At 36.7% G+C, this 25710-nt stretch overlaps 1 protein-coding gene across 1 annotated transcript in view; it reads right to left on the bottom strand.

The window, feature by feature from the left end:
• Positions 1-25710, bottom strand: part of LOC140230830 (heterogeneous nuclear ribonucleoprotein K-like) — a 177764-nt gene that overhangs the window by 85908 nt on the left and 66146 nt on the right. Inside the window, exon 4 of the mRNA XM_072310973.1 lies at positions 16015-16082. The gene's annotated coding sequence lies outside the window, so the exon portion shown is untranslated. The remainder of the gene's footprint in view (positions 1-16014; positions 16083-25710) is intronic.

The raw sequence follows: 25710 nt of genomic DNA on the forward strand, positions 1-25710 counted from the left end.
CCATCTTTTGGTGGGTTTAGGTTATCTGAGACTGTTACAACCTAATATCAAAATCCCACAGACTGACAAAATTTCCCTCCAGTAAGACTTCAGGAGATATTTCTCTTCTCTCCTCCAATCTAGTACCCATACAAAAATTCCACTTGCTCATTTTTAGAATAGCACGTTTCTCACACAGTTGTCAGTAACAATGTATGAAAAGTAAAAATGAACATATTTCTATAAGTTGCAGATCATAAGATAACTAACTTCATATTGTAATTACATTTGGCATCTCTTTGATTTTCAGTGTCTTCTATATAGCACTGGAAAGTATAAGATGAAGCCATGAAAGATAACATAATAATGGCAACATATTATACGTAATGTATACGCCTGTATATATATCCCCCCCCCCCCTCAATACAGGGAAAAAAAAATCCTACTAAAGGTATTGTACACAAAATAATACAGGAGCACATCCTGGTAGGATGTAAGAACTGAAAAATAGCTGACGGAAAGACTACAGATGGATTGAAAGGAGTTCAAGAAAGGGGGACATTTTATATATTTGAAAGATAGAGAGAGTAAGGGAGAGAGAGAAAAAAAAGCAACGAAAACCTGCATAAAGAGTACCAGGAGATAAGAGTAAGAAGGAGAGATTCATATGTGAGTGAGCTGCATCATAGCCTAAAGTAAATATTATTGCTCCTCTTTGATACAATTTCAAGAGGTTTTTCAGTGTCTTGCTTCATCTATTTCCAATATTGGAGTCACCAATCCTTCTATATTGAAAGAATCTATTGGCAGTAAAAACCCAAATCCCTACCCTCTCTGTGAGGCTTCTGGTACATTCACCTGCTTTGTAGCTATGGTAGTATAAGAGAGGCTTAATAAGACATATCATCTAAATGACCTGAACACGGTTAAGAAACATAGATGGACAATAACTCTCTCATTTCTTTATCATTGTTTTCTTTGGTATCTTTATTTCTCTTTGTGATATTCTGCTACCTAATATTTGGCAGTCACAGGAGTTGTAATGCAGTAAAATGTAGTGCAAGATCAAAAGTGACAAACTACAAAATGCACAGCTATTTCCATGTAGAATTAAAGTGTGACAGTAATGAATGGTTGTAAGATTAGCCTGCTTTAATGGGGTCATCAATGAACTAAAAAAAAAAGCCTAGAAATGTTGCTATGGTAACTGGTATGCCTCAACTTTTTCACATTATTCTCCCTATAGGTCTACGAATATCTTGCCAATGTGAGACAATGATTTCATATGACTGGCAAATAATCACCACTTGTTTACACAAATTTTCTTGATATTACTTTGAGGAATCGTTGAAATGTTGACAAAAACAGTGAAATCTCAGCATTTTCTCTTGACCTTTGACTCCATGGCCTAAATCTTTCCCTACATAATCATTGTCCTGTATATACAATTTTAAGTGTATACATTAACTCATTTCTAAGATACAGCTCAGTATGGAGAAAATGGTGTAATTTCACCATAAAGTAGTATATTTTTTGCATTTTAACCTGACCTATTACCCTTAATCTTTGACCTCATGACCCTGAACCTCCCAAGAGAATAATTGTAAGGCAGTACATATGTACTGACTTTTATGATACCTAGAGCATTTTCCAAGATATGGAGAAAAATGTAAAATTGTAGCAATTTCACTTGACCTTTGACCCTGTGACCAAAAACATCATCTAGAAAATCTTTACCTGTAATTATGCACACTAAGTTCCATGAAAAGACCTTCTGGCATTGTGCATAGGTAATATGGGGAAATGGTGAAATTTTAGTATTTGATATTGGCCTATGACCTATGACCCATGACATTTGACCTTGAGAGTGTGCGCTCAACAGTTGACAGGCACAGCTCCGCCTACTCATACATACTATAAATTATGCTAAATTTCATTTAGATACCTCAAATGGTGTTTAAGTTAATATCAATCACGGACAGATGGAAAGAAGGACAGATAGACAAGTGGAAAACATTTTGCTTCCACGAACACTTCCTGGTGGAGCATAAAAAAGAGAAAGACATAATACTGCTTTCTATGGCAAGTCCACATTATTAAGAATGAGAATCAACCATGACACAAAGAGCCTATTTTCGTAGTTGTTAAAACTGCATATCAAGTATTATGTACCATAAATGGATAAACTTTATTGAGACTACAAATGATGTGTTCAGTAGCAGAGGATGCTGTCTGATCTGCTGCCAGAGAGCTCTGTCTCAGGCTGTAGTTGAAATCCTTGTTACATGCTGGAATGGGATAGCATCACATCTATCACTAAGCAGGTCAGGTCTAACAGTGTGGAGGCATTGGCCACTCCAGGCCTTTTCATATCAGTCCAACGTTTTGAAATAGCATGCTATTTTTTATTCCAAAAACTGCCACGATAACAAAATAGTGCACTATTTGATAATTTATGAATTCATTCAAATTAATGGATTAATTTGAAAGAATTGATCAAGAAAACTTCTTGGGTTAAACTTATGAAATTTTGTTTGAAATAGAGTATGTTATTAATTCTCTTCAGGCTGATGTGAATAAGAAAAGAATTGGTGTGCTAATTTGTGATTGCAAAAAAGAGAAATTCTCAGGCTTGGCTTTTCATTGGACTGCTGTGAAAAGGCCCTTACTGGATCATCACATGGTCAAGCTAATCCAACAGGTGTCCAGGTGGGCTCAAGTCTGGGTTGCTGGCTGGCCATTTTGAAAGCTCCATTACCTTTTTGTGCAGGGAATGTTGTCTCAGCTCTTAAAGGGCATACTGTTACTGTTGCCATATGGGATTACATCTGGCCTATGGTCCACACCTTTGGCAAGGTTATTGGGTGAAGAATTTCCTGAGAATATATTCTCCTAGCTGTCAGCTGGTAATGATGATGACTTGTTGAATGTTGCCTCCAGCTAAGATGCCATCCTACATCATCATACGTCTCCCCCTAGCAATGTCACATCATTCATCCAGCAGTCAACACATCATTCTTATCATCCTTACATCTCCCCATTGCTCTTCTCTAGACAGAATGAATTTTGTCTCATATCATCATCCCTGTGACTTTACAATTCTCATTTCTGCTGGACATATTGCTTAAAGCATAGCAAGCTGCCAGACAAGGGATCAGTCAAGGGGTCAGTTAAGGGGTGGTCAGTTGTAGGCTTCCTGGAAGAAATTTGGTAAAAAGTGAGAATTTGACATTTGAGTCAATGACCTCTACAACGAAAGAGACCCTCCCTAAAGAAGGATCACGTAAGACCAGTCAATATCTACACTATTAATACCCCATATCATGCATATATCATGATTACTAATTATTAATACTCTTTATCATGCATATATCATTAATACCCCTTATCATGCATATATCATTAATACACCTTATCATGTATAAACAACCTATATAAAACCTGCTTGAATTGCCAGTACTAATAAAAAAAAAAAAAGATAATGCCTCAGATAATATGTTGAATGCATGATTATATTTCTCTGGAGTACACCATACTGACTTAAATCTTGATATACTGACATTTTGATGAAATGTATGACAAATACAAGTATTCCCTGTGTTCTAACTATTCAGTAACATTTCCGAATATGACCTTTGTCTTTTTGATAAGCTGATTTCAATCAGCTTTTGCCAAAGTTCTGGAATTTCTTTGCCCTCTCTTATTGTAATAACATGAGGATTGGTGAACATACAGTACAAACATTTCACAATCTTACCCTGACATAAAGCATTACATATTTTTCTGTTAATTTCCCTAAATGCATGCAAAAAATTTGACAAAAAAGAATATTTTCACTCCTTCTTTGGTGTTACTGTATAAACACCTTGCTTTTGTATGTCACCAAAGCTTTCTACAGTACTTTGCCATATCAGTTAAGAGGTAATTCTTTCTGAACAAGTGGAAACCAACATATGTCAAACATCACCTCTAATATAATATCTTTAACCCATATACAGCGGTGGCGTAATGTAGTTTATAAGCCGCTGGTGCCAGAGGCTTTTTCATGCATGTTCACTAAACTGCGCTGTCTCAAATTCAAGGTGATGTCACCAACACTTAAATGAGAAGAAAACTATGGAAAACTAGAAAAATCAATTGAAAGAGAAGGTAATGGTCTTTAGTAAAATAATATGATATACATAATACCCATTTATGTTTTAATTATAAATTTATGAATAATCATATTGCATATAAATTCAGAGGAAACTACCAATGAAAAATATCTTCAGTCTTTATAAAGAAAAAATATCATAAATTGTGATGTCTTCATAACACAAGCTATCCACTGGTATAGCTCATAGGGTATAATGCTTACAAATATGAAGAAATATTGAACGAAAATTGGTAAATGGCTGTGGACTAGTGAGATCTAACTCAGGAACTCTATGGATGGGATGACAGTAAAGCATGTGTGCGGCAGTGTTCGATCTTACATAGATGTAGACTTATTCTGTTAGCTGTAAACCTCAAAAGTGAATACCAATCTAAACAACAGAGACTGGAAGTAAGGCAAATGAATGTGGGATGTCAGGTCAGAGTTTACAGGTTATAATAAGCTCTATAAATGACATCATCATCAAAGCTATTTCTGCTACAGATTATTCCATAGATTGGTGTTTGCAGCAATTGTGTGAACTAAGGGATAACCTGTAGATTGACTGATATGAGCTAATCAGTGAATTAACAGGTTTCTGTCTTTTAGATTGTCCTCCATGTCCAATGACATCCACTATTATAAAGTTTGATCAAATAGCTGTCTCCAAATATTTGTGACCTGAATGCCAAATTACAGGATGAAGTAATTGACCTTAAAGGGAAAGTTCATCCTGATGTATGTTGCTTTGTATGAATGCAGAAAAATCAGAGAAGTAGATTAGTGAAAATTTGGGGAAAAAGTCAGAAAAACTGATTAAATTCATACAGTAAGACAAACTGGCAACTCTGTACAATTTATTTGTTGAACAACTCTCAATTTATATTGTACATTGTACACACAATTTGATTAGTATTCATTTTTCTAAAATATTTTGGCACAGAGAGAACTTATCCACTGAAAAGGACATGCAAATATGTAGTACTCATGTTATGTGCCAAGAACAGATCTAAGGATTTTTTTTTTTTCTGAGAGAAAAATGAATAATTGGCCTTTTGTGTACAAAAGAAATAGAGAGCTGCTCAACATTTTTTTAACATAGAGTGGCTAGTTTATCTTGCTCTTTAAACTTCCGTAGTGTAACATTTCATAACTTCTTGTATGTGTCTATTTTCCCCCATATTTTCACTCATCTACTCCATGTTTTTTCTGCTTTCATACTAAGCAACATGTTGGATGTGCTTTCCATTTTACCTTTGGCAACAATTTTGCTCTTTATCTCATAAGTTGACCAGAAACTCATGTATCTTTTGACATAGTGTTATAAACAACATAAAATATTTGATAGGTTGGATATTCAGTAATATCTTAGACCATTTCAAACTCTGTAGCTGATACTTTTTTAATGTTTCCACTGCTAATCCCTTAATTTCTTTTCAAATGTCAAACTAGAGACAAGTCTGATTAATATCTGAATCATACATATAAGACACACTCACAACAGAGTGGAAATGACAGATGGATGTAAGGATCAACTTCCAAAAAAATGAAAATAAAATGATTACATGAGATAACAAGTGAACACAATGATCTTCTAATATACACCTTCAAATAAGCCAAGTGTTGGCATATAAATCGGTCAATTTTAAAACTATTACCAAACTACTTTCCCCATACAAGTCATATGAAAGGCTCTTTGGAAGTTGTGCTTCATAGTTTATGGAACAGTTCCACACTAAAGTCTTTGTCTAAACTCGTTTGAGTGCTATTACCCACACACAAATGGGGTCATAAAAGCCTTTGAAAAAGTATGGAGCTATGTATGTCAGGCACAACCAATGTCATTACCATGGCACTTCTTTCCCAACAAGAACACAACAACCTCCAAATTGCCTCCCCATCAACAGCCTTACTGAGGCTGTTACTCTTCTACCACCCCTCAGCCTGTCATGAATTATGAATTTCTAATCTACTAATGGGTTGTCATCAGCTCTGACAAGGCCTTTATAGTTGATGTTTTAATATGAAGGCTCACTTTGTAGTATTGAGTGCAAGACTGCCTTTTCCACCTCCATTCTATGGCTTCAGCATGCAAACATTTAACGACATGAATACATGTATGACACTGCCAGCACTCCATTTTCTCTACAGAAATCAGCCATCCCTCCATGATGGAAGTGCCTGAATGATTTTAATAAAATCTTTGAAAGATGAGAGAGAGAAAGGTGAAATGGAAATAAATGCCCAATTCTCATTGCACTCATTAATTTTGAAGCTTCCATCTCCACTTTGCGCTCCCTTACAGAAATGCAATTAAAGTCATGTTAATAAGCTGAATGAATTCATGAATATCTCATTTGATATAATCCTAAACTATTTGGGTATGAGTCACAGTACTGGAGCAACTGTATTCATCTCCTAATATTCGTGGAAATGCAAATTCATGGAACATTAATCCATTTGAACTGGAAGCAACTTTCTTTCATCATTCCACATGAGATAAAGCTAGTGTAACTTCAATCATCCCCAAAGTTGGAGATTAGCTGACACAGTATGTTGCAGTCCAAAGGAGACTATCTTAGAACTTGCTTTGAGGTATCTCTCTACCTTGCTGAATATTTCACATATCTTTACATTTCCAAATAAAATTCACTCATGCAGGTATACCGTTAAATATCCCTCCCTCCCGAAATTCCAGAATTCAATATTAAGAGATGAATTATTTTACATAACACAAAGAGAATAACAAAATGGCAATTATGAAGGGACTCTTTCATACACCCTGGAAACACTATTAAGCAGTCCTAGTATTTCTCATCTCTTACACAGAGACTGAGAAATTCATCTCGTTTTCTTTGAAAGCCTAGCCTTCTAAAAGCCAAGGGGAGTAGGCAGCCATCCAAAGCCTGTAGCAGCTGCAGTACTCTTCGCCAAATCCCCACAACTCTGCTCTCCCTCAAGACATGGTACGCTTGCTCCAAAAAATCTCAAATACCATCTCAAAATCCCCATCTCTCAGAGTTGCTAGGTGACGGATCAGGAAATTCCAAGGTTCAAGCAGCATCAGGAAGGTGGGCGGTTTACAGATTGAATATGAAAATGAGCTTGACTTATTTCTGACAAACATATCAGGGCTCATATTACATACTACTCATTACATGCTTTTGGCTGTGAGAAATGCTATTTTTTGTCTTTTAAGAGAAAAAGAACACCTTATAGTACTCCAGGGAGTGAGCCAATTGCCACATATCACAGCACGTTTCATGTGTTCATGTTTAACATTGGCAAAGCATAACTAACACTGGTAATCTATTAAGACTTGTAACAATTGTGATTCAGGGGCTAAGAAAGTATTAAACACATTCCCAAACTTAATCTGTAATTCAACATAATGGAGGCCAGGATGTGACAAATTGCTGCAAGAAATAACTATTTGTGATTTTCACTTGCTTCCTGCAAAGTGAAAGAGAAAAAGAAAGATGTACTGACAATTTGTTGAAAAGATGCTATAGTTCTGGCTAAGTTTTCAAATGTTCTCAGTCACTTAATAAGGTTTGGTGTGGCATTTAAAAACAGCTCAAAGTTCATTGCCATGTGAAAAGATTGCTGACAACTCAAATAGCTATCAAGTCATTAGCAATATGAAGTAATATATCCAGTTTGCCAGTTTACTAATGATTGATTAGAAATCATCAGTTAAGTATGCAGATATAAAAATCCAACATACTTTCACATTGCACTTGATTGACAAATTGCCTTACATCGGCGTAAATAAGCACTGAATTGATCAGTGTTTTAGTAGTAGCCATGATAAAAAATCATGGGCATACATACTCAAGCAGGATTCAAACCTACGACCTCCTGATCACCGGACAGATCATTTACGTCAATGTAACAATAATAATAATAATACATACAATTTCTATAGCGCCGTTCTCCACTTTGATTAAATGCTCAAGGCGCTTTACAATTGTACATCAAAGCAAACAGACTGAAGATACAAGTACATCACCGTAATAGAAGAAGATGAAGAAGCAGAAGAAAAAAATGTAGGGCAATTTGTCAATCAGTTGCAATGAAAAACATCTCAACGGAAAAAAAAAAACTTTCATGAATTTGAGTATTTTTACATTGTTGTAAATTTTCATATAAACCAAATACATATTTTCTTTACTAAACTAGAACTACTGTATCACTGAATACCCCCACTACAGCAGCTCAGATTCCTTTGAAAAAGAATCGAACCAGGGTTAATCGAGTACAAACACACAGGGCATTTTGCACTAATACACCTATAGATTTTGATACAGACCAAATTTGACCTTACTAACTCAAATGCTTCAGTTTGCTATAAAAATGTGTGGTAACCATGACAATGCTTTTTTATACTAACACAATCTGGTCTTGCATATCTACACCTATAGATCATACATACTAAATTTGACCTTAATTGTTTGAATGCTGTGGAAGTAATACAATTCACAAGGTTTTGGTTAAATTGTAGTTACCATGGCAATGCTTTGTCTGGTAAACACAAAAATCAGGTCTTCCACATCTATACCTCAATGCTGCAACATCCACCACATTTGATTTCAATTGCTTCAAAATTGTAGAAGTAATTCACTCCACAAGATTTTCAAGAAAATAAGCAGTTACCATGGCAACGCCTTGTTGGGTACAAACGCAAAGAGTGTCTTGCATAACTACACCTATAGATGATTATACATACCAAATTTGAAATAAATTGCTCAAAATACTGTGGAAGTAATTCACTTTACAAGGTTTTGGTAAAATTGTGGTTACCATGGCAATGCTTTCTCAGACAAACACACACAAAAAAAACATGTCTTGCACATCACACCTCAATGTCATCATGTACCCTAAGTCTCATCAGAACTGCTTCAAAACCGTTGGAGTTTGCGACGCAAGATTTTAAATGGACCGCCTGACCACATGTTGATTCCTATACCCCCTTATACACTTCGTGTATGCAGGGGTATAAGTGTAATTCTCTACCATTTAAAGCAATGTATGAATTTTCAGTTTTTGCAAATATATGTGACCGTGCATCACAAAACGAACAAAAATTCGCACACGCTGATTTTGTATGACTGAAAGTAGGTGAAATGGGTCAAGCTAACCGATCTTGACTTTTTCATATTTTCTGAAAGAGCAAGTCTTCTTCTACATTATGCTAAAATTTGGGATCATAAAATGGACAGGAAAGTGTGTTTCTTAGTGGTTTATCTCGAACATTTTTTGGTAGAATAGAGTGATTAGGTGTGTCTTTAGAGTCCCCTTTTCATTTCTTAAAAACCTTGTACACACTCTTCACTTTCAACTCTAATAACTTTTGAAAGGATTGTGCTACTGCTTTGAAAGTTGGCATTAATTATGGACAGAATGTGTTAATAAGGCACTCTCAATTTCAGTTGAATCTGATAATCCCTTCATTGTTGTTACTCTGGTGGTTTACATCTTGTTTTTTGTCCCATTCATCGCACAGCCAGCACGGCTTGGTAAAGATTTAGCGCTTGAATAGACACTGTGCTTCAGAGCCTCTTTTCTCAGTTCACACTTTTCCTGAGTGTGTGCTTTCTTTCCAATATTTAGATAGGTTAGGAGAGTCCATTTGATTTGAGTTATACATCATTTAAAAGCTTAAAGTCTGCTCTTTCAGAACATGTTCTTAACTAAAAGTTCATGTCTGGCGACTTTCTGTTTGTTTTGTGATGCAGGGTCACATATCTGTATCAAGTGTTTCAGTATCACTTGCATTGCATGATAGCATTGCATAACAAGGTTTAAGCTACCAATCTTTACCAGAGGTATATTTAAATTACAGTCAGTTTTGTTTACATTCTAAGTAGTAATTCAAAACCTACACAGACTGAAGAAAGTGTAATAAACATTATACCATTACAAATAATCATGAAAAAGATATGACGAATGTGCAACTCTTCAGATTATATGGATGAGGCTTTCTTCTGAAGCGCTAGCACTGTGGGACATAGCTTTCACATCAATACAATATCAAACATAGATACTTTGTCTTATCATCCAGGATTTTAAGTTTTGTTTACATTCTATATTTACCACTTTAATTTTGGAATGTTTGAACAGCCTAAATCCAGACCTACAGAGTGCTACATGGACCGTGGAGCTACTACACTTTGTAAGACTCAGAGCACATTGGTTTGAACAGTTTGTGCATTGTCTGCATCCTAAACAATTACAATTGTAGTTAACCTAAATTTTGTCAGGCACACAATGCATAATACATTTAGGTTGCATTAGTAAAAATCAATTCTTTGATGAGCGAAGACCACACACGAAATGCTCATGCTATATTACTATGAGAGTTACATGCTGCCATGCCAATAGCATACACATATGAATGTTGATTCCTTTAGAATTTGACAGTGTCTGCCAAAAATGTCATTGCAATGCCAAAAGTACTATCCCATGGGCTAATCTAAAATTTTAAAAGGGAGTTTGGGCAATCAGAGTTTGGCTGACTAGCCTTTGCCATGTGATTGCCTGTTAACAAATAATACTACAAGAGTGGTATTATGTGTGATATGTTTAGTATCAGATGATTCCTGGTGAAGAGTCTATAAGAGTCTACTATCCTTCAAACATGGCAGAAACACTTGCTAATCCCCACAAGAAACACACACAGACACATCCGACAACCTATAACTGAAGGCGACAAACAGGTTGATCTAAGATAAAGATGCAGAGAGAGATCTGCCCACTGACGATAAACTACTAAATGCTGACTTAAACTCTCTATCTAAAGCTATAGGGGGTGTAATAAATCTTAGTTAACAGTGAGATGATTTCTATTGCTGTCATGGAGACACAAAAGAAATGGAGTATTCTGATAAAAACATCTGAACAAAATGCCACAAGACTTAAATGTCTTGAACTTTGCCAACTGATGTCACATTCAGTGGTAATTCTAAGAAACATATTTCTTTTACCCCCTCTAACCATCAGAGTTTTCACCCACCTGTTGAGATTAGGTGCCCGATAGATATCAAATCTGCTACTCCAAACCCCCAGTTTACCCCATTCTACCCCTAAAAATGGGACACTAATTTCTTACAGACTTGGGCGCCTTAAGCAGTTCAGCCAATTTTATCTGGTAAGATGAATGAATAATGCTGCGAGGGACTTAATTTGCTAGTGGACAATGGACTTTTTTAAAAAAGGGAAAAAAACAAACCTGAGTGGTATGTACCACACAGAATGCATATATTCAATTGTAAAAACTTGACAAATGATGACAATGAGACAAATAAGAAAGTACTATTGTAACAAAATCATGTCTACAGAAAAATGTGGTTACCACTGAAGGGTCATGGTAAAATCTCTCTCTCTTTCTCAACTTCAGAAACCAATAATAGAATAAATGTTTATGAAAAAAGCATGAAAATATAAGAGAAAAATGTAATTGTACAGATAAGACTGAAAAATAGTTGGTGGATGAGAACAATGTTGCTGGATTTTTAAGAGTAAAACAACTGAGGCAGGCATTAGCATACATTCATGAATTTTTCAGCACAGCAGCTACATCAAAGTGATTGAAATTCTCTCTGACATAGATGGATAATACAGTGTAGATGATTTTGTAACTGTCAGCAACAACACCACCAACAACAACAACAAAATCTTGATCAAATGTAATATGTTGACAAACATCTCTTCAGGAATTTTGATCAACTTCCAATCAAAGGTCTGGCCACGCTGAGTGGTAAATCATCCCACAATCAGAATGGCTACACATGACAGCTATCATTTACTGACAGCCCAGTTTCTACGAGTCTGGATCATCAGAGACTAATGCAAGCACTGGACAGCTGCTTTAGTTATGTTGTCTTCACCTCAAAATACTTTTTTTTTTTCAGGTTTATATATTTACTTCAAGGAGACATGGAATGATTAACAAATGTTGCAGAATATCTTCAAGAGTCTGAATACTATTTTCATCTCAAGTCTGCAAGCTGTTATGGATCAAAACACTGTGATTGACATACAATATCAGATGTGCCCAAATTTCATTGTTGTAAATCATATTCATCACTATCAGGCAAGAAAGTATCTTACAGTATGATGTCTTTTTTCCATGTAACTTGACAATGGCTCAAACATGTCATAGACACTGATATGAAGTTTGGTAAACGTTGGGCTCTTCATGATTGCTTTATTAAATATCCGTCACATAATTACAAGCCATATAACGGTCATGTGATTAAAACACTTTCTTCAGGTGGCTGTACGTCAAATGATGGTGCACTGGTAAATTCTCAATATTCTTCAAACTGCATAATTTGCTAAAATACCTACATACACTGTACATTTCTTTCAACAACCAACAAAGGTAAGTTCAATTTGAACCTCACAATAAAGAAAAGATGGTACAATGTATAAGCTTTTATGTCTTTAACATAAGAGTGATATGTTCAGCTTCAGATACCACGGAAAAAATCCAGCCATGCCAGTGGAAATTACTCGGCAAATACTGACACTTTGTTGTTACTAATTGTCTCTCATAAACAGCAAAAGAAATGGTCAAACCACTAAATGATACATGTGAAAAAGATAAAAGAAAGGAACTTCTACAGAAGTCTCTTAAAGGTGTGGAGAGCAGTCTGTGCTGACACTGCAGCTTGGTTTGCAATCATAACATAGAAAAGAAAACAGTTAATCTGTACTAGCTCACAATATTGTGAAAGAAAAAATCTTCTAAAAAAATGTTGTAAAAGCAGACTGCATAGAGGTAGCCAGGAATCATAGAAATGCAGAATCAAAGCGTACTGAGGTGAGAATAAATTCCTTCCTAGATATTTACTACATTTTTATTTCATTCTTTTTTCCCCTCTCACCTTGGTATCATGCGGTACCCGGCTACACGATACAATCGCAGTCAAGATTCCCTTTTGTAAGCTATTTCACAGCATCTATGCAAATGAGTTGGGACTACCCGAGGAGTAACCCTACAGATGGCATGTCCTGATTGGCTAATGGCACTGCCAATGACAGGGAGCCATGTCACAGCCCCTCTCATTGGCTGACTTCTGACATTACAGTTCAGTATAGCTGGGATGATGGGGACAGAGAGAGTATGACAGAGCGAGAGAGAAAGGAGGTAGAGAGGGAGGGAGGGAGGGAAAAAGTGGGGGTGGGGTAATGACTCGATTGGCGAAGCGTGTGGGGCATTAGAGCTCAGCTCCACTGCTGGTGATCTGGCCTGGACAAAATTCTCTCTTTTAAAATTTGATATCAAAATGCAACAGTTAAGTAATATGTGGTAGGCAGCGGTGAAGACACGGAGGGAGAGAGGAAACAATACATATTGATTGGGGGATGGCCTTGCTCTTTGATGCTTGCTCTCTGCATCAAAGCCTAAAGTCACCTACAAACACGAAAGAAAACCTCCAAGGAAGGGGAGGCAATGAAATATCAAAGAGCACGCAATTTCAATAGAGTCATAGAAACCAACGTTGGAAGCAGAGCAATTGAATTCACTGCTGTAGTAAAGAACATGCTAAATAAAATCACAATAAGTACTTTTCCCTGCTATTTTCCTTTCTTGGATGACTGCAGAATATTTTTCCTGCCCGGGGGAAAAGTCGATTTCTGAGCACTGCTTCCAAATTGCAGCCTTGTAGATTTTTTTTCTCCCCACTTCTGAGAGAGGGAAGGCTCAGTAATATAGGGTAATGTGGTTTCAAGGGAACACACGATGACATAGTCTCATGAATTTTGCATGGTGATGAAAATTTAACAAAACAACATTCGCATACATTCTCTCCTGATGGTGATATGTATTAAACACACAGACATGCAGACATGCATACACACGGACAATGTATTTCATGACTTGATAAGTAAAAGGACTGAAGCATAGACTGAATATAGTTTTTCCTCTTCTATTTCTCTACAGGTGGCACTAGTGCTCCTCAGGAGAAATAGAGGAAAAAGAGTGGGTGAAGGAAGACGGGTTGGGCCTACTCCTCAGGTTTTTCACTGCAGATCAGATGACATGAAGTTCATAGGTTTTTTACCTTTCAATTATTGATTCACTTTCATTTCACCTACTTCAAACATGGATAGACCGAGCCAGCTCTGAGACATGGTACCATCTCCCTCGTGTGTCTCATCATTTTAAGGAGTATTTCTTCCTCTTCAGCCGAGACCGCTTCAGATTTCACACATTTAACTCAGTGAGATAACATATACCGTTACTGGTGATAAGACACAGTTTATTAACTAATAATTAACATTACATTCAGCAATGTACAAGTGTATTCATTTCTTTCTTCAGAAATAAGGTGAGAAGTCATATGGTAAAACTATGTTCAAACAGCTAAGTTCTTGATTATAGTAAGTCTCTCTTTTTTTCTCTTGTATATCTACTGCCATAGTTGACAATGGGCCATCTAACACTATGTCTGAGAGGGCTTGCATTGGTTTACTGCCACTCTGCTAACAATAAACATCTCTTCCACATTTAGAAAAACACACTAAAGCCAATGTTACTTTAAAAAATATATAATTGCCACAACTTGCTCTTGTACTGCACATCATATCCTTTGCAAGGATTCCACACAATTCAGAGAAAAATAAGCGAGGAGAGAAGAGCGACCAAAGAACTAACATGGCTCAAGAACATGTTCCTGGGATCAGGAAATGTGGAAATATTCTCCAATTTATGATGAAAGGGTCAAGGTGTTTGCTATGGCATGAACAGTAAAAAACAAAATCAAAATCAAATAAAAAACATTTACAGTAGACCAATGGAGACATATGAAAATTAGTTTCATTTTGATTATCATCACTCCCGACTATCTGTATCACTGTATACTTAGTAGGTAGTCGGTCTTCAAGACATCAAAATCACTACACTGCTGTTTCACCACTTACTTCTGATACTATCATCTGTGCTCTTTACTTGAAAGAAAAGAGAGACAACCAATGATGGCTACTAATACTAAACTACTAATATCAGGTATAACTCTACTAATAATGGGAGCGGTGTAAATAGAGGAAAATGGTACCGTAGCTTATAAACATATCAGCACTGTGAGCATTGTATCATTTTTTACTATCATCTACACTCTACTTCTAGACGTCATAAATTTGAGATGATCACATTTACGATTATACCACCCATCACCTCAAACGCCATGAGTGTTATTGCATTACATCGTTCATCGTCATAATCTTTACTGGTATTGCAGGCTAATTGATGAAAATTATTCAATCATTCTAAGGACACATATTGCAAGAATTAGCCATGTAATGATCACCATCTGTAATGTGTGAGTTGAATCATTATCATCACTGTAATTGTTATAGCTATTATCATTATTAATGTTGATTCCTCGTGCTTGCTATAGCGGCACATTGATGCCTGTTGCCATGGTGAAATACACAGGAAATATTGGGTGTGGTTGGCATGCTGTTGGTTGTGACAATGATGGCAAACAGTGATGGAATGATTAAAGGAAATCCATGGTCGAGAGAAAAAGTGCAAACACTGTCCACATTTGATAACCAGTGAAAATATGAGTGCATAAATTCTTATTCTTTTTTTCTTTGACAACCACAATGTAAGTCAGCTGTAAAAAAAGAAAATTGAGTTCAATTGAATTGTTGTAAAGTACAAGTCCTATATAAGAAAGGGGGAAGCATGACAGATTGTAAAAAATGAGAGAGAGAGAGAGAGAAAGAGAGGAAAGTGTGCAAAATTAGAAATAAAATAAAGAAGAGAGAGGGAGATATGAAGACACAAGAGGAGAGTGTGTGTGAAGCTTAGAAAAGAGAAAATTTGAAGAAAGAGCTACCAAGAATTTGATTCAATATATTCCAAATTTGTGACTGCAACTCACCAAGTGAGAAAACAAAGAGACCGTTTAGATTTCTTGGCTCCTCGCTAATATCAAATCAGGTCAGAGATCTGAGGAAGAGAAGTGGGGAGAGGTAAAGAACACAAAGGAGAGATATGTGAACAAATTGTGATGGCATATAATTATATTTTCCAAGTGACTGGTCACAGCCATTGGTATACTGTGCTTTTACTTGAAATGTACAGTTACAAGATGATAATTACAGAAAAGGACAAGGAAACACCTGGAACAAATAAATAGAAAAACATGCAAATGTGAAAGGAATAAGAAAGGAAGAAAACATATAAATACAAAGAACACATGCATATTCATCACATCAACTATACTGGCCAAATGGAGAGATACACGAAAAAATAGATTGACTTACATGACAGCAAGTCAAGTGAAAGACACAATGAATGGGATGGCCTCCACCAATTAATTTCTTCCAGATCAAATGAACAACAACTACTCTTCAAAATTAAAAAGAAAAATAGCCAAAGAACCAGTACTCTAATCAAAATGACAGGAGAAGAAGAAGTAAAACACAAAGGCCCGAATTCACAAAGGTGGTACAAATGAAACCATGGTTTAAACCATGGACAAAAACCATGGAGCGCCAAGTGTCGCATGGAATATTTTGTTATGAAATTAGTTATTTTGTCGATGAAATGATTGTTTTGTAACGAAATGACAACATTTTGTAACTAAATGAACATTTCGTCCACAAAATGATAATTTTGTTAACGAAACTTTGTTAACGAACTTGGCGCTCCATGGTTTTTGTCCATGGTTTAAACCATGGTTTCATTTGTACCAACTTCGTGAATTCGGGCCAAAATGTTTCCTCTCAGTAACACACGTATGCCAATAATTTGTAAGCTGTTTTTATTGCATAACCCACAATGACAAGCAAGGCATTTATTCAAATAAAAAACTCTTTTTGACCAGCTGTAGAGAAATCTTTTATATTGTAAATTCGGAAATTTTCATATTTGTATAAATTTTGCAAATTGTGCCAAAGTCTCATAATTGTTAAAAAAACAACAACAAATATTTGCTCTGCATCTGCTGTCACACTAGCCTTACAATATCAAGTGACTACTAAATTTCTAGGTTCTTTGAATAATCATATACTATAGATCCTTACACAGTGTATCAGGTTGTGCCCTATAACTAACCATTAAGTATCCTATAATATAAAGAATGACGATCGTCCTCCCCCCCCCCAAAAAAAAAAAAAAATACGCCACTGAAAGTTAAGATTTGATTGTCATGTAGGAAGCTGCTTTGCTTAGAGTTGGCAGAGATAGTGGCACGATTTAAGGTAGCGTATCAATAATGAATCAATACCATCACGTTGTCAGCTCCTGATTGGTTATATCTGCTCATCTAATATCAATCGATATATCAATCTCCTATCTAGATCATGAGAAGCTGACTTGGCAATAAAAGTGCAGTGTATTCAAACAGGAGTCAAGCTTCAGCATGTAAACTCAGTACTGCATTCATATCTACTCAAGATGGTGGACAACCTTTCATTTCCTTTACATGGTACACGGTGACTTAGTTTGACAGAAATTACTGCAAGATACCACAATAGAAAGAGTAGAAAGGAAGTACATCTGCCATGAACGATGACATGACTCAATTTAAACTTGCTTCAAAGACATCAATATTTCTTTTGTTCTTTTCATTGGCACAATAGCATCATGGCTATTAATCACTCAAGGAACATTAATTACATGTTTTTAATGGTGAGTAGGTGTTATGGTTGTCTTCACATATATTATACTGGATTAGGCATGACAACCAATATGGCTATTTTGTTGGACACAATCTGCTCAGTGCAGCTTAAAAAATAAAGAAAACTGGAAATTTAAGGGAAAACAGAAAACAGGTAAAATTTGACAATGTGTGGGCTAAGTAGCATTGAATGTCTGTGGTGGGTTCATTGTGCTTTTCTGGTTTTAGTGGATGTTACATTCGAGTCATGTTTAAATGAAGGAGTGAATGTGGCGTAGGAAGGGGTTGAAGATAATCACTCACCAGAGCATTATTCTTTCTTATAATAATAACAATAAAGATGATGATGATGATGATAATAATAATAATCATGATACTACTACTACTACTACTACTACTACTACTAGTACTACTAGTACTACTACTACTACTACTACTACTACTACTACTACTACTATTACTAATGAAAATAATGATGCAAATATGCGCTGTGATAACGACCAACTCAAAATCAACCTGTGAAATAATACATTTTTTACGACAATGCTATGTTCCGCAATCAAGTGACATTTTTTTTTTTTGATCATTACCTACTTACAGCTGTTGCTTCCATGACAATTCTGAGGACATTTATAAAATCTCAAAAACAAAGCACAGGGCGTGGAGTTACTGTTAGTTTGCATAGCCGAAGCCATAACGGCAATTATAATTCTATGGAACTCGCCCTGCACACTCGCTTCACGCAATAGCACTACCTCATGCAATGTTGTACTGCGCCATTGAATTTCAATGTGTGCAAGGAAGTATTTTACCCCCTTGGTGTGTGAAGGAAGACACAAACATGCACCTTTTTTTTTTTTTTTTTCGGGCAGAAGGTTCATTTCTCACACATGTTTTCAGTCATTCTTCATATTTGATACATACTAGAAATCTGGACACACAGCTTGCTTAATTCGATTTAAACTTACCATAAAACAAACAAATCGCTATGAATCATACAAAAACATGCAGAAAAGTTGAAGTTTCTTGTGATAAAAATGTAGAAAAGTGATGAGTTTTGATCAGAACAAAATCCATCAGTGTCTGTTTGGTTGTTGTTGGTTTTTTTTTTCATTGTCAAAGTTGGGATGAGGCTTTACATAGCAGTGTGGTTTTACTGCTGGCGAATACAGTAAGTAAAGAGATGTGTTTTAAGTCTTTACTTGAATAAACATTGATTTAGATGCAATACTTCACATAAAAGCACCTCCAGACAAGTTAGTCAACTTACTCTAGTCTCTGTCTAACAGTAATACCTTAGCGGCAAATATCTTACATGATTCATGGTTTACAGGAATGGTTTCCAGCCCTAAAGCAGGGCTCGACACTAACGGTGGCGCGGTGGCCTGGGGCCACCAGAAACGCAAGTCTGGCCACCAAAATTTCAGAAATGAAGAATTTGGTGGCCTGATCGGGCCACCAAAAAAGGTCGGATGTTTGCCTTTGGGCCACCAAAAATAAAAATTAATGTGGAGCCCTGCCTAAAGACTCAGTATTGAGTATCAATTGTTGTATGCTAAGGAAACAAATTAATAGTACTCCTTCATACTTCAAATCTGTGAAAATGTGCTCATGAGGGCATCAACATGGTAACTGTGTTATTCTGCGTTCGTGTTATAATTTCTTGAAGTAAAGTCTTCCCAAAAACTATGGTGTGAGGATGTTAAAAGTTACAGGTGGACTCTCAAATGTAACAATACAAACAATGGTTACAGGTTTACAAAGTGTACATAGTTTTTATTCTGGCATATTTGTCTTTTGGAAAAGACAACCTCTCTGAAATGGAAATTTTCTTAATTTCAACCATCCCATCACTAAACAGTTTAACCATCATCCCTCTCCATCACATGGCTAACTTCACTCACTTTGGAGTTGCCATGGCAAGAGACAATTGGCATTGACTGCAGGTGGTGTTGCTTTTATTGGCAATCACCAGTCTTGTCACTTGTGTGTATGCATGTGTGTGTGTGTGGGGTGGGGGGGTGGGGACAAAGGACTAGAGATCCATGTGAGGTGGAGAAATGCTCACAAGAAAACACCACATCATAGAAAGTCAACCATGTGACAATTTGAGAAAGCGGCAGTCACCACGGAGACAGACTCCAATCAATAAGATGTTAATGAGATGCTTTTTTCCCTTCCTCACACTGGCAATCCCTCAGGCCAACTATGATATTTCACGATTCATGATAGCTTTTAACTCCACTAGTTTGTTTACCTGTGACATTCCCCCCCCCCCCCCCAAGAAAAAGAAAAACAAAGGGCCTACTCCTGCTTTAAAGTCTCACGAGAGTCAATGCATCACAAAGTATCGAACCCATTTTATGAGTGATAATCAGTGAGCATCAATGAGACAGTCAAATCAATTTTCTTGGATTTGCGGACTGCTGAGGAATTCAAAACAGAGGATTTTCTCTGCATGAGGATCCTCCAGTCTGTACACATGGTGACACCTGATCGAAGGAAGCCCTGTAGGCTATGGAGCCACTCATCAGGAAAGTGCAACATCAGTAGCTAGCATTTTTCTTCTCCCAGAATGTTACCTCGTCCCCCTCCCCCTCTTGTATATAAGATATACACTATAACTAGGACTGAGTGAGATATTAAACTGTATGATATCAACTTCATTTTCATGGTAACTCACAACATTACAATTTCTTGTAAAATCTGGCATTCTACACAGACAGTGGCCATAAAAGAGTAAGCTTTTGGTCCAGATACAAAGCTCCCTATCTTTCCAGCTCCCATAGAGTCTAAGATCTGATGCTATGCCACTCCAAAGTTACACACATACAAATTTCTATCATATTTTGACAAAGGGCATACCATCTAAGAAACTTTCAAGCAGACTGCAGACAGCAAGAATGTTGAAAAATCCCAACTGAAGTGGCCATCACCTTTTATTCCTTCCATAAAGGAGTCAGTGTTACAAAACATTCTGTCATATCTTTGCTCTTTAATTTTGTACTCTTTATACTTCATGCATAGAATACTGCAGAAAATGTTTCCTGTACTGTTGCAATAATCTGTATGATCTTATGCTAAACATGAGAAGCTCTTTCAGCATAACACCAAAAGTGTGCAGTGTCCAGAAATAAAGGGTTATGGTCTCGATGTAATTTCTAGCTTGTCAGAGATAACTGACCACAGAAGCCCCATGTGACCGTTGAAGTGTCACTAACGCCTGACGGTGGAAGGTGTCAAGTCGAGGAGACGAAGGATACATCGCGTAAGAATCACCATTTCAGTACAGCTTATGATACAAGTATGCATGTACTACAGTGCAAATAATTTGTTGTGGTGAGAACCAGCAGAATGGGAGACTACCAAGCCCATGGCAATGTTGGTACAGCCACCTAAATCAATACAGGCAGGATGCATGACTAGCAGTCAATAGCTTTCAGTTGACAGATCAAATCACAATACTACAATTTAAAAGATATAAAACATTCTCTTGTGCATCTGTAAAATTTGAACAAACAAGACGTTCCTCAGGCCCAATGGCAAAGGTGACATTTGGCAGAATTCTTTATAGAAATGACACCCTGAACAAAAAACTGACAGAAATGAGAGCACAATGTCCCTTTTATAAACTTCCATATATGAGACATGTGATTAATATCATAAAATACCCTATACCAGTGTATTCCTGAGGATAGATTATCACTTAACCACTTACATGGAGCATCTGATGGAGTTTTCCTAGAGGTGAAGGATACATCAAACATTAAATTTTTAACAGCAATTGACATGCTTGTATAACAAATGTTGACAAGATCAATGACGACGGAAAGAAGTTCACTATGTGCCAATGGGTTTCTAACCAAAAACTCTGTCATTTTGTTCTTGTCTACAATGTAAGACATACTTCTCATGTTCATTTCATATATCAGAAACTTAGCTCAAATCAAGAAAAACAAAAACAGTCTGGCCCCAGCTGTTCCACTTCCATCTAATCTTAAACCTTAATCCTACCTAATCCTGGACCATGAGGTCCTTGCCATGAAATTAAATCAGGTGGGAATCAGACTTCATGAAGTAGCTTTCAGGAAAGTTAACACAATTGGAAAAAAAAACACACACTCTAGCAGGCATTAAATGTAGGGCTTACATGGTTTCAGTCTTTTTAACTTGCTACTATAAAACCCCAAAATTTTGCATGCATTTTAATTTCATAAATTTTGGGACAGCCAAGATTCGCATAGTTAAAATGCACACAAAAGTTCTTGTCTATGCTATAACATGCACTGGAAGCCACTGGCAATTCAGGAAAACTTCATGCCGCGAAAAAGGCTGTTGGCTCCAATTCTTGACAATTTCATGCCACAAATATTTCTTGCTTTGAATACAGTGATTCCTTCAATAACATTTGGTAGTTAGTGCATGGTGCAGACATAACAAAAATAAACTAAAATGTAGAAACACATGGAATGTGTGTTTCCTATCCTGTATCCATACATTATGGAGCACAAAACAGAGCTAATACATTTAAAGGGTGTGTATAGTTCTGGTTGAGGTGAAGATTTAGTTTTTAACGTTTTGTGAGATATTCAGAAACCACTCTATGAGATGTCAAAGAGCATGCAGTTCTAAGGGGTATCAAAAGTTTATTCGATGAAAATCGGTTTTGAAATGGCTGAGATATCCAAAATCAAGGTGAAACAAAGAGATACTAATAAAGTTGGGGCCTGTCGCCTTTTATTATTAGCACTTTTTTGGATATCTCAGCCATTTGAAAACCAATTTTCATCAAATAAACGTTGAATCCTTCTTAAAATTACATGCTCTTTCATATTTCATAAGAGGCTTTTCATTATCTCACTTAGGAATGTTCAAAACATGAATCCCTACTTCAACCAGTACTGTACAGTCCCTTTAAGGTTAATCATCCACATATCACAGAAGATACATGAGTCAAGTCATTAGCAGGCTAGGCATTAATTGCTGATTTATGCATGTCTCTGAGTAAACACTGCCACTTCTGTACCTTCTGACTACGACCCCGTTTATAATGCGGGGCTGGGCCGAGCCGTGGCCGAGCCGCAGCCGAGCCCAGCCTGAATTGCGGGGTCGAGCCCCGCAATTTTGTCCGTTTACACTGCCGGGCTCGGCCGCGCTTTTAATTCAAGCCTTTCAATATTTTGTTGTAGTGGCGCTCTGCTTGTAAACAAACGCAATTTGGTATAATCTGGTTTTCAGACCCTTTGCCAACTGGATTCCGTGGTGACGAAGTCACCGTTCGGGCAAAGGCCTTTGCCGAAGGAAAAATCCTTTGCAGGACAAAACCACCTTAAACTATACTAGTTTTCGACATTGTGGGGGTTAATATCCTGAATAGCAAAATAGTACGGGCAGAGGGTTTGGAAGCCAGACTGAAATTGGCCGCACATTTGGCCCAGTTTGCGTTTACACTGAGAAAAGGCCGGGCTCGGCCGTGGCCGAGACCACCTCCAGAGCGTGGCCAAATGCGCGGCCAATTTTGACCTTTTGCGCGTTTACACTGAAATGAAGGCGGACTTGGCTGCGGCCGAGCCCCGCACTGTAAACGGGGTCTAATAGGCAAACTTTTATCTCTTTTATAAATGCATAAATCTAATGACCAATCTATATTCCACAGGCAGCAAAGTTATGACAAAGTCTCATAATGTTCATTTCACAGGGCAGGGACTGCAAGACCACTTTACATGACATCAAAAGCTGCCACCTGTGGTAGCCATGGAGATTCCCAAGACAAAAATGCCATGGATTGGTCGTGGTTGGTTGGTTGCTACTATTCTGTTGTTGTTTTTGTTTTGTGTTTAGTGGCGTTTTCCATTATTCAATGGGGATTAGCCTTGTTACAAGGTGCTCTACAAGCCACATCTGTGGATACTTTATGACTCAAGCACCATTGCATGAATACTGTATTTCTACTGCCCCTAAAAGACATGGTAAGTTAAAGTGATCTTTTAAGATGTCTCACCTGGTGACCATCATCTCCTTCTTTCTGGAAGGTTTTAAGCGTTTGTTGAAAACATTTTTTTTTTTAACATGTCCGTGGACTAGGTTTAACACTATACAATGTTTGTCACGGCTCTGTTACTTTTCATCTTGTTTTGCCTCCTCTCTCTCTTGTCTAGTTTCCTAATTTCTGTTAGTTCCTTCCTTCAATGTGCATAGAGACATTAATCTACACTGTATGTTTTGATATGTGCTATACAAATACGGTTTATTATTTATTATTTATCTCTTTCTCTCCATTCCCTTATCTCTTTCTCTCCGTCTTTTATCTCTTTCTCTCTGTCTCCATACAATGAAAACTTGAATCTTAATCAACAGAAGCAAGGATATGTACAAAGATTTATACCCTTTCAGTTTTCTGCTATTTTCCTGACATACAATTTTACAGGTAAGATAATCCATAAATTCATAACATTAATGTACTAAAAAGGTATTTTGCTACTGCATAAAAAAAAACACACACACACACTACACAAAATACATTGTAAATACCGAAAGTGAAATAGAATAGTTCTGCTGCAGTACTTCATCCACCTTTTCAACTGTGCACTGTTCAATGTGATGAAACCTCATTCAAATACCTTTCTAAATTTCTTTCTTACTTTATTTCTGAAACAGTATAGTACTTACGGCACTGATAAAGTATGTTTCTACTTTTAGATGACATATTCTCATAATTCACGAGAAACTATTTTAGAGATGTGCATCCACCTGTCGTCAAGCTTTAGACACCTTTGTTGTCATCTGATTACCTTGAATCTCTGAACTATGTATTCTCCCAAGCATATTGTATAGACTCTATTTCACTTCTATTAACTCCTACTTGACAGTAAGCTTAAATGAGACTAACACATACTGAAAACTACACAAGTGTCTATTTCTATATTTGATAGCTCTTGTGATTGTGATAACTCTCTTGTTTCTGTAGAGTGGTTACAAAGTCTCTCATTACTATATACATATGAAAGAAAGTGATACAAGGAGCAATAGAAGCAAACAGCATAGAAATTACCATGAAAATGCAAAACAACTAAAATTCACATCCTATAGTTAAACATTGAGCAAAATTCAAGATGAAACTCATGCTGAATTTATTGAGAGAGGAGAGTTGTTTCAAATTCTCATATCGAAGCACTGTCAAGGTGTTCCATACATGCTTACCCAATTGCCCAAGGTGAGTGAAAATCAAAGTCGGGCAAGGGTTTTGGAACAATGGGGGAAATGTTTGCCTGAACTGGGCAAGCACAAAGTTTTGAAGACACTTTCTTTTTCACTTGTTTCCCCCTTCAAACCCATGAAGTCAACCATACAGAAGCCCAAAAATAATGATTGTTTAGTGATGATACGCACTGTAATTTCATTTAAGCAGCTTTTCAACACTTGCATGAAATAATCCTAATGCAAGCATTCAATCCAATATGTGCTGTTTATTCAAATGATTGTGTTCTATCAAGCCCTTGACTTACAAGTGATTTCTATACCATTCTCTTATACTTGGACCTCTTTTTTTTTTTTTTGGGGGGGGGGGGGGTCAGGAAGGAAAATTCATGTTTCTGCAACAACTTGAAAATCTCTTTGCCTGACTGGGCAAGTGGTTAAAAAAAAGAAGTTATGTAGCATCCTAATCCACTGTAGGAAAGATCCATACTTATCTCAAACTTGCAGCTGAAAATGTACTTAGAAGTGTACTCTTATCTAAATTACGCCTTCTTTGAGCAAACACACACTTGTTTTTACAAAATAATTATTTTTGTTACAAAGCAGTAACTTCACTTACTTAGGATAAAACCTTTTAGGAATATAGATGTACTTCTGCATGAACATGCCTACATGTATGCATGTATTCACTCTCATACACAGAGCAGACATACCAGATTTATCCTTAAGCCATTGAGGACGGACTGATTTTGCTAC

Source organism: Diadema setosum, chromosome 7 (genome assembly GCF_964275005.1).
Source record: "Diadema setosum chromosome 7, eeDiaSeto1, whole genome shotgun sequence".
Lineage (NCBI taxonomy): Eukaryota > Metazoa > Echinodermata > Echinoidea > Diadematoida > Diadematidae > Diadema > Diadema setosum.